The sequence below is a fragment of the Podarcis melisellensis genome (genome assembly GCF_964234715.1).
Source record: "Podarcis melisellensis genome assembly, chromosome: 15".
NCBI classification, from domain to species: Eukaryota; Metazoa; Chordata; class Lepidosauria; order Squamata; family Lacertidae; genus Podarcis; species Podarcis melisellensis.
The window spans coordinates 12,310,651-12,323,845 of record NC_138532.1 but is presented as its reverse complement, the minus strand read 5'-3'; the positions used below and the strand labels follow the sequence as shown (position 1 = coordinate 12,323,845).

Below are 13,195 nucleotides of genomic sequence, written 5' to 3'. Positions count from 1 at the left end.
GAAGCGAGAAGGGAGCCGTGTGGTGTGCGCGTGCGCGTTAGGGAGAGCGTTGCAGCGCGTGCCGCGGCAGGAGCATTTTAACGGTTGTTCTAACGGTTTGTTAAGAGGATGAAGGCGGGAAAAGGCGCGTGAGGCGCCTCAGGCGAGCCTCACCTCAGGAGCGGCAGGACCATGTTTCGAAGTAAGCGAATACAGTGGTACCTTCAGTGCCGTTTAAGCTAAACAAGCTATAGCTTAGAGCCCTACTCTCTTGCCCCCCCAATCACTATTAATATACTTAATTGTATTTCAGTTCAACAATTACTTTGATAAAATACATTTTGTTATGTGCAAATGGCTTTAGATACCCATTAGGTACCTAAATTACCATATATTCAACACAAAAAACAGCGACAATTTGTTGTTGGCAAAGGGCAGCTGGACATATAAAGGGCCCCGTTACCTTCAGTAGCTTAGGGCCTCATCAAACCTAAATCAGGCCCTGGCACATTGGTTTTCAAACTTAATCTTTTCTGGAAGTTCGTTCCAAAACCAAGGCACGCTTTCCCATAGAAAGTAATGCAAAACAGATTAACCCGTTCCAGACTTTTTAAAAAAACCCTAAAACAGAAATTTAACTTGAATGTTGCCATCTAGAGACGATTGATCCATAAAATGAAAGCAATATGCAATGTACTGTACTATAAAATAAATAAGATAGTATTGTAGATGATATATATATATATTTTAAAAAATTCTTACATGCACTGATAGTCATTGGTTGTGGGCTTTTATCCATTTCCACAGTCACACAATCAGTATCCGAACTGGGTTCCATGCAGTGACAAAACAAATTAACCAAAAAAGCCTCAAAAACCAAAACTGCAAAATAAATAGCAAAAACAAAAGTGCCAAACTTAATCCGTTCCAGAAGTCCGTTTGACTTCCAAAATGTTTGAAAACCAAGGTGCAGCTTCTGATTGGTGCGGGTGCCCCAGAAACAATAGCTGACAACAGTATTGGATGTTTGGCTTCTAAAAACATTCAAAAACTGGAACACTTGTGGATTTTTGGCTTTTGAGAACCAAGGCGTTTGAGAACCAAGGTACCACTGTAACTAGATAGTTACTTGGGGAGTTTTCCTTCCTTTTTTCCCAAAAGGGGGAAAAAACCTAAATCTTTCTTCTTCTTCTGAGAATTGAAGTTTGTTCAGATTTTGTAGTGAGCAACGGGACAAAGGAAAAACTGCTTTCTAAGCACTGGGCAAGTGGAATAATAAATTAGTAATAATAATTACTTGTACCTCGCTCATCTAGCCACTCTGGGCAGCTCCAAACAGAGTATTAAAAACACGATAAAATATCAAACATTAAACATCAGACATCTTCAAAAAGTCAGATACAGTCATACCTTGGAAGTTGAACAGAATCCATTCCAGAAGTCCAAACTTCCAAAACGTTTGAAAACCAATTTCTTACAAGCTCATTCATTTTTCTTACCAATGAACAACCCCTCTAAGAAAAAGTCCCTACCAGTTTGTATGATAATTTGCTTAAAAGTCTCAAATTTAGACAGACCGTGGCAACCTGTCCTTTTTGTCCCATGTAATGGATACATACATATATATATATATATATATATATATATATATATATATATATATGTGTGTGTGTGTGTGTGTGTGTGTGTATGTATATGTATATGAGTCCATTCCCTTATGAGAATTGGTTGGCAGGGATTTCTGTATACAGTCGTACCTTGGAAGTCAAACGGAACCCGTTCTGGAAGTCTGTTCTGTTGGCTTTTTGCAGTATAGTAGCGCTGCAGAGAGCTTGTTGGGGAGACCATGCATAACCAGGAACTCAAAAATAGCTTTAACAAAGGTTTTAATAACAAAAACTCCTTTTACACTAAACAACAACAAACATGACCCAACCACCAACCCACCCCCCAGGGTAATGGGAGAGCTAGGTGATGCTCCTTATATACTATACCCAATCGCTGACACAGCTTGATTAACACAAATCAGCAGCACCTGCTATGTTTCACAGCTGTAAAACTGGGTCTCGTTATTTGCCCTGGCCCTGGCCCTTAAAGACATACACAACTTGTGAAATAATAATGAACCTTCACATTTTAAAGTGACCATTCAACATGTTCGACTTCCAAAACGTTTGAAAACCAAAGCTCCTGCAGCCAATCAAAAGCTGCGGAAGCCGTGGCAGGTGTTCAGGTTTCAAAAGAACGTTCAGAAACCAGAACAATTGGGAGCCAAAACATCTGAATTCCAGGGCGTTCGATAACCAAAGTACGACTGTAATTATTTATTTCCTTGATGTCTGATGGGAGGGCGTTCCACAGGGCGGGTGCCACTACAAAGAAGCCCCCTGCCTTGTTCTCTGTAACCTCACTTCTCGCAGGGAGGGAACTGCTAGAAGGCCCTTGGAGCTGGACCTCAATGTGGACGAACCCTCTGTCACGGTAGCGTATTTCCTCCAACATTTCTCTGATGAAGATAGGGACCTTCTCTTCTACACCAGGAAGATTCTTTTGCCATTCGATCTCACCACACCCATGTACCTCATTTATACAGACGCACCTGTCACCTTGAGCCAATTACAACCTCTCTGCTTAACCCACCTCACAAGGTTGTTGTAAACATAAAAATGTGTGAGGGGATGGGATTGTGTAAGCTGCGTTGAGTCCCTGTCAGGGGGGAAAGGATATATGTATCCTGGACTACCACTTCATTGGACCACTGTCCCTCCCAACAAGCAATCAAATGCCCTGTAGCTGGTCACCCACCCACCGTCTGTTTAAAGCATATGATTTCCCCCAAGGAATCCTGGGAACTCTACTTTGTGAAGGATTCTGGGAATTGTGGCTCTGGGACAGATGAACTGCTGTACCCAAAATTCTTGGGGTGGAGGAAACCCCATGTTTTAAACATATGGTGTTGATTTGTCAAAAGCCATGATTTGGTTTTGCCGTGCTTGTGGACAATGCTGCATTGGGGCAGTGAATAGTAAGTGAGACAATTTTAGACTTTGGCCTGTGGACATGTGGGTAGGAGATTGCACCCGCTGTGTGTCTCTTTCCCAGTATTTTTAGTGTGTGATCCAAACGGGTTTCTGGTTAGACTTTCTCCTCGGTAACCATGAGCTGTAGCCAAGAATGAACCTTGACTACAACTCCTTAAGGAGGAGGAAGGTAAGCCATGAAACCAGGTTCGGACTACATACTAAGCCAAACCTAAGCTAAGAGGGCTAGGGATGATCAAAGATGGTGTGATCTCTTCCAGCACATTTATGCAATCATGGGAAGACATAGTCAGCTTACTGTGGTGTGCAAACCAGGCTATTGAAAGTTTGACTGAGTGAAATAATCTTTTTTTGTTTGTTTGTCCTGAAACAAGCTGCTTCAATGCAGTGCATTTGAGGGTGGAGGTACCATTTAGAGTCAAGCAAAGTACTGTTTCCACACTTAACTGCTTTCATTCCCTTATTACATTATTCTATTTACCTTGCATGGAGCTCAGAGGGGTGGATAAGAGCCCTTCACCACTAGCACTGGTAATATCCATGTAACAACACTTGGGGAGCTTAGGCAAAGAGAGAGTGCACAGGAGTGACTGGACAAGGGCCCAGTGGACTTCATGGCTGAGCAAGATTTGAACTTGGGCTCCCTGGTGCCAAGTACAGCATTCTAACCTGGGCATTAGAAGCTGATGGGATTTGTGGGCTATCCTTATTCTAACCACTGCACCACACAGGGCCTCTGGGAGTTAGATTCAGATGTAGCCATCTACTTAGAGTAGACCTATTAAGATCAGTGGGACTTAAGTCACCATTTACCGGTACTTAAGTATCATTGATTTCAGTTGGTTTAAGCATGGCTATGTCTGGATCCAATTTTCTGAGAGCAAATGTGGTGTAGCAGTATGTGTAAACTGCTGGGTGACCAGTTTTGATACCCTCCTGGACCTTGCCTTGGTTTTCAATAAGCAGGTTGCTATAGTTTCTAGAACAACTGTCAATTATATATACTGCACATATTGTTTTTCCCTTTTAGAAAAGATAGATGCTTTTAAATTTCAGGGTTTGATGATAGTAATATGAGCTATCAGCTGTCTCAGGAGCTTCAGTTAGTGCAAAATTCTGCGAGTGTCTTCTGTTAAATGCCAAGAGATGGGAATATGTGTAGCTTTTGCTCTGTGAAGTGTGCTGATTGTCATTGTCCTTTGGAGCCCCAAAAAGGTGTTAGTTTTAGCAGTATTAATCCGCACATGGCAAGAAATCCACATATTTTGTTTGCTCCCTTTACCAGTCCTTCTGTTCCCTTTATGCATCATATCAGACACTGTTTCAGTTACCATTAATAGAAACAAGTGGGAATTGCAACAAAATGTTGCAGTATAGCTTTACTTCCTAATAGGAGTTCTTGTGTGTTCACTGTACAAGCCAGCTAGCTATGCCTCCTTCTAGCATACTAGGTATAAGCTATTAGGGGCTTGTAGCAAGCCAATGTTGTCACTCAGCTTTCCATTCCAAATGCCATTCAGTGTTCTATAGCTTTTGGTGAACAATCAAACATTCAGTATGGTGATTTCCTATATGTGCTTTAGTGGAATTTATTGTTTTCTTTCCTCTTACTTTATTACTACCCTGATGCATCTGGATTTGGATTCACCCAGCCAAATTTTGCCTGGCTATATGTTCAGAGGCGGATATAGGGGAGCGCAGTGTGTTCAGTCATACTGGGCAATGAACCTCGGGGGCACCACAGAGGATGCTGCAACTATTATTAGAATGAGAGCAAGAGGAGGGGTGGGTGCAATATTTTGGTGTCGCACAGGGTGCCGCTGAAATTTGAGACCCCAAGATCCGCCACTGCAATGGGAACCAGACGAGGCTTGCAGCAAGAATTTATTTGTGTGGTTTTTGAATCTGTTCTGGATTAATGCTGTATTGGACATTGTCGTTTTCCTAATTGTGGTAAGTCTTCGTCAGGAGTTCCATTTTGTAAATAATTTATAGGGCAGCAAGTCTGTTCATGTGTCAGGTATGCTGGCACCAGTGTTTCTTCACATACATGGCGATATCATTTCTATACTTTCTGCTTCATTATTGTAGTTAAAATTGACTCTCTTAATCCTATTGAGGCCAAGTAGAGTATTAATACTATGCCCAGTGTCAGAACTAGGCAATTCGGAGCCCTAGGCCTAATGAGTAGTGAGATACCAGAGGGAGAGAAGGGAGGGGAGATAGGAGAATAGCTGAAACGGATGGAGTGATGGGGCGGGGGGGGGGGGAGCCCTCTGCAAGGGAACTGTTTAGACCTCTGGCCAAGAGCAAGCTCACAATCTCCCAGCCTATTTTTAAATAGTGTTTCTTCTAACACATAAATTTCACTTCATTCCTTGGTAGAATGGAGCTGGTATTTTCAGATCGTTTGTTAGCCTTTCTGCTTTTGATCTTTAAAATTGTATTGTATTTGTAAATGAAGCATCCCCAGTAGCATGTCTTTGTAGGAAGCTCCTAAATTGTAGCATCATCATGGAACATGTGTTCCAAACAGTTTCCCAGTCTTGGTGAATATAGCTTGATTGTAAAATGCTATCCTTCATCAGAGCACTAGAGGGAACCATTACTCCCTATAAAACTGCCAGGTTTATGACTTGTCTAGTGACACTGGACTGTCAGTATTATCTTCTTTCAGGGTTGTCTTCATTGAGATAACAGAACATTTTATCAGAATGCTTTCTGTTAAGTCTCTGTCCTAAATTAGATTCAATTTATGTGTGCAGGGATCGACTAAAATGTGATCCCCTATCTACATGAGTGATGAAAGGCTGCACCATAATTCACTATCCATGTGTATTTTCTGTGGCTGGGTTTGTAAGCAGAATTGCAGATTCAAGCTAAATTTGGTTATATTATGGAATTGTTCCCAGAAAATAGTTATGCTAGTTCAGTCATAGGGATAATCATAAACTATGCGTTTTGGTGTAACTTCAAATATTTTATATCAAATATTTGTACTGCTTGTTAACAGGGTATATTTTTGTATAAAAATACTGTTTCCTCATATCAATAACTAAAATGGATGCATAGGACGTGTTTTGCGGTTCAACTTTCCTCAGTATGTGAAGCATTCTACCACTGCAGTCAAGTCCTGGATGGTTTTCACTTGTCCTGGCTGTTTGAATTTAATTTTAATACCTTGCAGCCAAGTCACATTTATTCTATCTTTCTCTGGACTGGAGTGCATAGGTTAGAGAGTTCCTCTCTGCACTGCAGTGGTTTGAATGATTCCACTGAAATTAAAGGTTACTGAATAGCCCTGGAGCTCAGCGTTGCAGCATAACTGAGCACAGTCTTGCCGCAGGACCTGCAGGGTTTGGTGCACATAATCTATGTTTAATGTGTGCTGCATTTACAAGGTGCCCTGACTTCAGATTAAATTATGGGCTCCCAGACCTGCCTTGCAAATTTTCTAAGAGTTCTTTCACACAAAGAACTCTAAAGGCTGAAGTAAAAGGCCATGTGTCTATAAATGAAAACAGCACACAATTCCAGCTCCTTCAGTCTTCAGAGCCCTCTACTGAATAGCAGTTCTGATCACATGGAATGCAAAACTAAATCTTTGCTTGGCATTATATAAATGCATGTTTTGGCTTTCTTTTCTTTGCACAATACAATCAGGTTCATCTGTTTTACAGAAAACCATGATTTGGCACTACATGTCATATCAACCAAGCCACTGTCCAAGACAGCTCTGAAGGAGTTGAACCATATTTTGCAAGTTTGGTTTGTAGGACAGACCATAATCATACTTTGTCGGCTAGGATGTAACTGCTATATATGGTTTGCTGAAAAAGAGGGCAAGAGAAGAGGCTGACATTATGTGTCAGCTGCATAATGTGGCCACATAATGCCAAATGAGCTCTGTGTTTCTTCTTGCTATGTTAGTCAAGATTTCAGTGCAAATAGTTAATAGTTTAGGATGTCACATTATTAAAGGATAGAATTTACACTGCAATAATAGTTTTGGAATAGACCTGTAAACATCTTACACAGGGTGTCACGGTCTGGTTTACGGGCAGTCGAAGTCCCGGTTGAGGATGTTGGGACCAGGGGCAAGATGGTGGGGTGGGAGCAGGAATGGGAGTCGGGAAGCCAAGGGTCCAAGAGTCAGAGAGCCGGGAGTCGGGAAGCCAAGGGTCTGAGGGTCAGGAAACCTGGAGCCAAGGGTCCAAGGATCAGGAAGCAAGGAGTCAAGAAGCCAAACACAGCAAGGCAGGAAGCATTTGCTGCGGCAAAGAGCCAAAGGGAAATGCTGACCTTATATCCCTTCCTGGCTCTTGCCACCAGGTGCTGTGAGTTACCAATTGGCCTCACCTGTGCGGCCGCGCCTTACCTCTTCAGAACAAACTTAGGAAGGCCCCAGTCCTGCGAAGCCCTACCAGTCACAGGGCCTGGCTCCTGCAAGCACTCCTAACACAGGGATTAGATGCCCAGAGTGCTCCTGTGTTCTCAGTTGCAATAGTATATTTTCTGTAGCTTTTAATGATGATTGATTGAACTTAGTTTAATATTTTATTGGTTTGTCTCTTTTTTGTGAGATGTGTGTGTGTGTGTGTGTGTGTGTGTGTGTGTGTATATATATAGAGAGAGAGAGAGAGTGAGTGTTGTTGGCCATCTTGAGAACTTCTGGTGGTCTCTATCTTTACTGGAATGGTTTTTAAAATGTTTTTATTGTTTTATTGTTTGTTTGCTACTCTCAGCACCTTTGGGAGTAAGGATTGAGCATAAATTTAATAAATTAAATGAGAGGGAGGATTAAGAAACATTTTAATAAATAAAATACTACATATTAGTGTGCCACAGAGAGTATGAGCAGGGAAGACATATCATGACAGACGATACCTGAAGGGCAAAGCAGGATCTAATGTTGTATTAATTTAAGAAAACTTGTTTTTTAGGGACAGAAGGGTGGCAGGCTTGAGACTTAACCTTTTCAAATTGGTAGTTTAGTGAGAGGTCCTACTCAAAATTTCTTCATCAAGAGATATTATTTGGCTTATCAGGTACTGGGGGCTGTGCTGGACCCGGGGGGAGTTACCGAGAGGCGTGGTCAGAGTCCGGTCCTGGGTCGAGGGTCTGGAGACTGTCCACCAAGGGCGAAGCGGGGTCCAAAGCAAGAAGTCGGGCATGGTCAGGAACTCTGGAAGAACAGGTCTGGGTGCTGGCAGAAACAGGTTTCCAACGACGTTGCTCCCGCAACCTGGGATTGGGCTGACTGGCTTTTATCTCCTCTGAGGCCAGGGGCGGTCCCGGCCCACAGGTGACCCGCCTCTCCTGGCCTTAAGGCGAGCACTCCTCCTAAGAGAACTTAGTTCCCTCCGCCTCTCAGCCCTGAGCCTCTGCAGCTCAGGAGAGGCTGGAGGCTTACTGGACCCAGGGGTAGCTTCACCTTCCCCTGGTAGGGCTGGGAGAGGCGCACCTGCAGGCAATGGGTCCTCAGTCACCTCCGGAGCCAGAGTGTATACATCTGGTGTCTGCTCCTGAGGACCCGGCACAGGTGCAGGCCCTTCAGATTCATGCCCCTGCCCTGGCTCAGCCGGCCCTGGAGGCGGGGACTCCTGTGCAGGCTGGGATTCCTCAGGTTCAGCTTCTGAATCAGATTCTCAGGCCATCACAGGGGCCTATTATCTGCCTTCTGTGAAGGATGTTGATGACAAAATCTGTTGCAAGCACTTCTGGCAAAAATCTAGAGTTACAGTGAACAAGATAATAGCTCCTTTTAGTGATTATGGATGTGATTTTGGTAGGGTTTAGTTCCCACATGGCAGTGCTGCTCATCTTGAGTGCAGCTCATCTCAAAAGTCGTAAACATTTACATATTTCAGTATGTAATTTTCCAAATAATTACAAATCAAACCAAATTACTTTGATACAATTTCTTAAAATCAGGTTTCCCACTCCTATCGCAAACATATGTCGATCATTTTCTCTGGTAGCCGCATCATCTCTTAATTAATGTCCAATTTACACCTTCACTTGCCGTTAGTCCATTCTTGCAGCTGACCACATTTTTTCCTCCTTACAAACAGCACCTCTATTACATGTTATAAATATAAAATCCATTTCACATGTGCAGTCCTTCATATACATTGTTTTTTCAGACCTGGTGTGCTGGGAGCATTAATTACTATCTTCCATTGTTGAGTTCTTTGCAGTAGTTATCTGGATGGTTCCAGTTACAGATAGGTAGCCGTGTTGGTCTGCCATAGTCAAAACAAAACAGTAGCTGTTTTACTACAAAGGAATTTCAGAAATAGACTGGAAAGAGAAGCTGCTGAATTGCAACTTATTACCAAACTTAAAACCATGGAGAGACCTGGTCTGAACAAAGACATTGGATTCTTATCTCATTATACATGACAAAGCCATTTTTCACCTTCTCACCCCTTGCTTTTTCCTGTAAGACCTATTGCAGTCGTTAAGAGTTGTCAACAGGCTCATCACAGCTATCTGCTAATCACCCATTCCCACCACCCTTCTGAGTAATACCCCTCCCCACCTTCTCACTATATAGAAGGGTCTGGTGACTTCTGTTTCAGTGTATCTGAAGAAGTGTGCATGCACACGAAAGCTCATACCAAGAACTAACTTAGTTGGTCTTTAAGGTGCTACTGGAAGGATTTTTTTTTTTTTGTTTTATCTGGATGGGACAAGGTCACATTCCCTTCCTTCCACTCTTTACCAACTAGCGTATAAACTGCAGCCATAAATAACAAAAAATAAATACCAACTAGCGTATAAACTGCAGCCAAAAATACATGCCCAGTCTCTGCCATTAAAATTCCACTCTGGAGTTTATCCTCAGCTTATCCTCAGTTTTGTTAAAAACAAAATCTTTTCTCAAATTCAGCCTCTTGCCAGATCTATTCGGGAGCTGTTCATTCTTCTTGCTCTGTATTGTTCCTTCATACTCCTGATCCAATCCAAAGATAATTTTAAATAATTTTAAATAAAGTCCATTCAACCTCGGTCGAGGGGGAAGGGCATAATAAAAGCTTGTTAAATTCCTTGTTGAGCATAAATCAAAAGCCGCCTCTTTTCCACATTAACAGCTACACAAGTCTCTTTCATTTTACAGGGGAGGACAAGAAAAAAGTAGGCCATTTGAAAACCATATGAAAGCACCAAGCACCTTTGTCCTCCCCCTTCCTTTCCCAGCTGTTGTAAGGATTCTCAAGCTTCAGAAAAAAAGATTCAAATATTGTCAAAGGGCAAAACCTAGTCCTTTCGGCAGCTGATTAATTGCAGCCCATTGTCATATTTTGGTCCAGAAGCGCCTCTTGATTAACGCCAATATTCCAGATTAAGGAGGAACCAACCATAAATCATGCCAGAGATGGAGGCTCGTCCATGGTCGGGACACACTCACAGGTTGCACCTTTTCTGCCTTTCAAGTTTGCAGACACAGGCTTGAGCAGCACAGTGGGATGCAGTGAGCTCCCCAGACCCCACTGGAGAACATTGCCAGGATTTTTGTCTCATAACCTGCCTGAACCTCCCCACTGTCTGCAGCGGGCAGCGGGCGGCAATCACCATTGACTCGTGACATAGCCAGGGACCCCATATTGCTTCTTTCTATACTGCCTCATCAGTTGCTCCCACTTCCTTATTACAGTGGTACCTCTGGTTGCGAACGGGATCTGTTCCAGAGGCCCGCTCGCAACATGAAAAGAGCACAACCCGCAGTGGCGCGTCTGTACACACGCGGGTTGCGATTTGCCACTTCTGCGCATGATGTCATTTTGCGCTTCTGCGCATGCGCGAGTGGCGAAACCCGGAAGTAACCCTTTTCGGTACTTCCGGGTCGTCGCGGGATGTAACCTGAAAGAATGTAACATGAAGCGGACATAACATGAGGTATGACTGTATTCTCCCCATCACTTTCTCCTTTATTCATGACAGAAGAACCTCATTGACTTGTGGTCAGCAGGTACCATATTTTTTCATAGCTCTGCTCCTGCTGAAGCAGGCTCACTGGATTTTGCCAGCAATTATCCTTCCTTTCAGTGCCTCACATATCTTCCTCCTATCATTGTGGTTATGAAGGCATTCTGCAGATTCTGAAAGACAGAATCTGTGTTGCAAATTGAGGGGCAGAATGCTGCCAGGAACTGCAAAAGGCTTTTGGGTAGTGGGGAGAAGGGATCGTGTTTGTGGGTTTAGAACAGTGATTGGTAAGGAAGGACTGGTTAGAGGTATAAACAGTCTCAATTTCTAAAATATTTTTGAGCTCAGCAAGTTCCTGGTCTAACAAATAGTACTATGATTGTGTGTTTCAAACTTGGGCAACACAGAAACAGTTATTTATAATAAAACAGTATTGAACTGGCTGATAGATCAAGTTAAGCAGTGCTACAGTTCATCAGCTCCCATTTAGGTGTCATATGATCTATTCCAAGGTTTTCCCTGGAAGGCTTTTTCCTTGTTTTTAATTGCCATGTCTATGGTCCTCTGGGAGAGAATAGGGAAAGAACTGTCCTGATTGCAACTTGAATAGTTTGTATAATAATAAACTTATGTTAAACTTGGATAGACTCTCAGAGACTTCCTCCTGGTGGAGGCCAGAGTCTCTCAGCAATCACTTTGTTGGCAGACAGCTCATTTGAAGAGCATCTGTTTCAAATTTATCGTTCTCTGTTGTCATACTTAAGTGTAACAGATTCTGGTTCTTGCTTCTCTTCTCTGCAGACCCTTTTACCAACTGCAGCCCCAGCTGAGCCTTCTCCCAGAGGTCTCAGTAACACCTTAGGCCAGCCTGCCCCAGCGGACAGAAGAGCAGGTGCTGAGCGGGCTATAGATAGTGGAGTAATTCTCTTTCACATCCCAGAACACACACATGGGCATGCAGGGTGCCACACACAGCTTTCCTATTACATAGCCTCTCATTAGCTTGATGTGTGTGGGGTTATTGTAATGAGGGGATCTGTGGTGTCTGTAACAAAAGATCTCTGTAGTAATAATGATAATATTGGAGCTGGGTGGACTGTGATGAACCAAACTCACACACTGACACTGCCATTACTACAACACAAGTGTTCTGTAGAAAAACTTTACATTTTCTCAGTTTTTCATGCATTGAACTGTGTCCCTCTGAAACTTCCTAAGGTTTTGCCATATTTCTCTCTCACCATTTCTTAGATCAGTGCAAAATCTCAAATGAATCAAGAAAACCTTGCCTGTGCTTGACAAACAAAAAGTTTACTTATATGTAACAAAATATGGTAAGCACTTAAATGTAATACCCCAATGCAAATTATGACCACTTTAGCTTGTGATCAGATCTTTATAATTGCTGGTAGAAGGAGATGGCAGAAGATTACTCCTGAGAACTAAGAATTGTTGAGGCAGGTTCGGTGAGAAATGGAGAATCTCTGATTAATATATTCTCTGAAAGCAAGCAAGGTGATTTTGTACCAGTGTAGAGATGTTGAGGGGTAGGGAAAAGGACATAAAACTAAACTGGGCAGGCGGAATGCAATAAGAGTATTTTGAAAGAGGTCATGGCTGGGTACCTTGAAAGAGGAGGGGGGGGATATTTATTTATTTATTTATGCAAATCCCATCTCCCTTTCTAATCAAATCATGCAGACAGTTCCTCCTACTGATCTACATTTGGATGTAGGAATGCATGGAACAGATCATATGCTCAGAATGTCTTCATAAAAAGAAGTTTCAAAATCAGAAATATAACTGGCCAGGGGATGGAGAAGTATTTGCATATTTTAACTTTTTACACCTGAGACAGAACAGCTACAATCTTGCATAGTAATTGCTCTGAAATGCAGGCATCCTTTGACCGCAGTGCTAATTTGTTGCAGTATATGGAGTTTGCAGACAGGGAAGACTGCAGCCTTCCTCACTTCCTACTTACCATTTATAGCTTTAACCCACTTCTCAAGAAAATAGAAGAAATCTGGGAGCAGCTCATTTTGAAAGATACAGTGAAATCCAATACATGTCTGCCCACAAGTAAGTTTCATTGAGTTCAGTAGCGCTTACTTCCAAGTAAGTGTGTATAGGATTGCAGCCTAAAACAGTATTTTCTGCTATTTTGCTCTTTTCTGAAGGAGAGCTAGCTTGGCTGCGTGCCCGCCTGCCTGCTGGCCTATTGATCCCCTCAATGAGGGATT

General features: G+C 42.6%; 1 long non-coding RNA gene across 5 annotated transcripts in view; it reads left to right on the top strand.

The window, feature by feature from the left end:
* The first annotated feature begins 11 nt into the window (after positions 1–11).
* LOC309358263 overlaps positions 12–13,195 on the top strand; it is a 73,959-nt gene continuing 60,775 nt past the window's right edge. For 4 of the 5 annotated variants that reach the window (XR_014163376.1, XR_014163377.1, XR_014163378.1 and 1 more), the window contains exon 1: positions 12–181. This is a non-coding gene — a long non-coding RNA (uncharacterized lncRNA). The remainder of the gene's footprint in view (positions 182–13,195) is intronic. The other variant, XR_014163380.1, reaches the window with a different exon arrangement.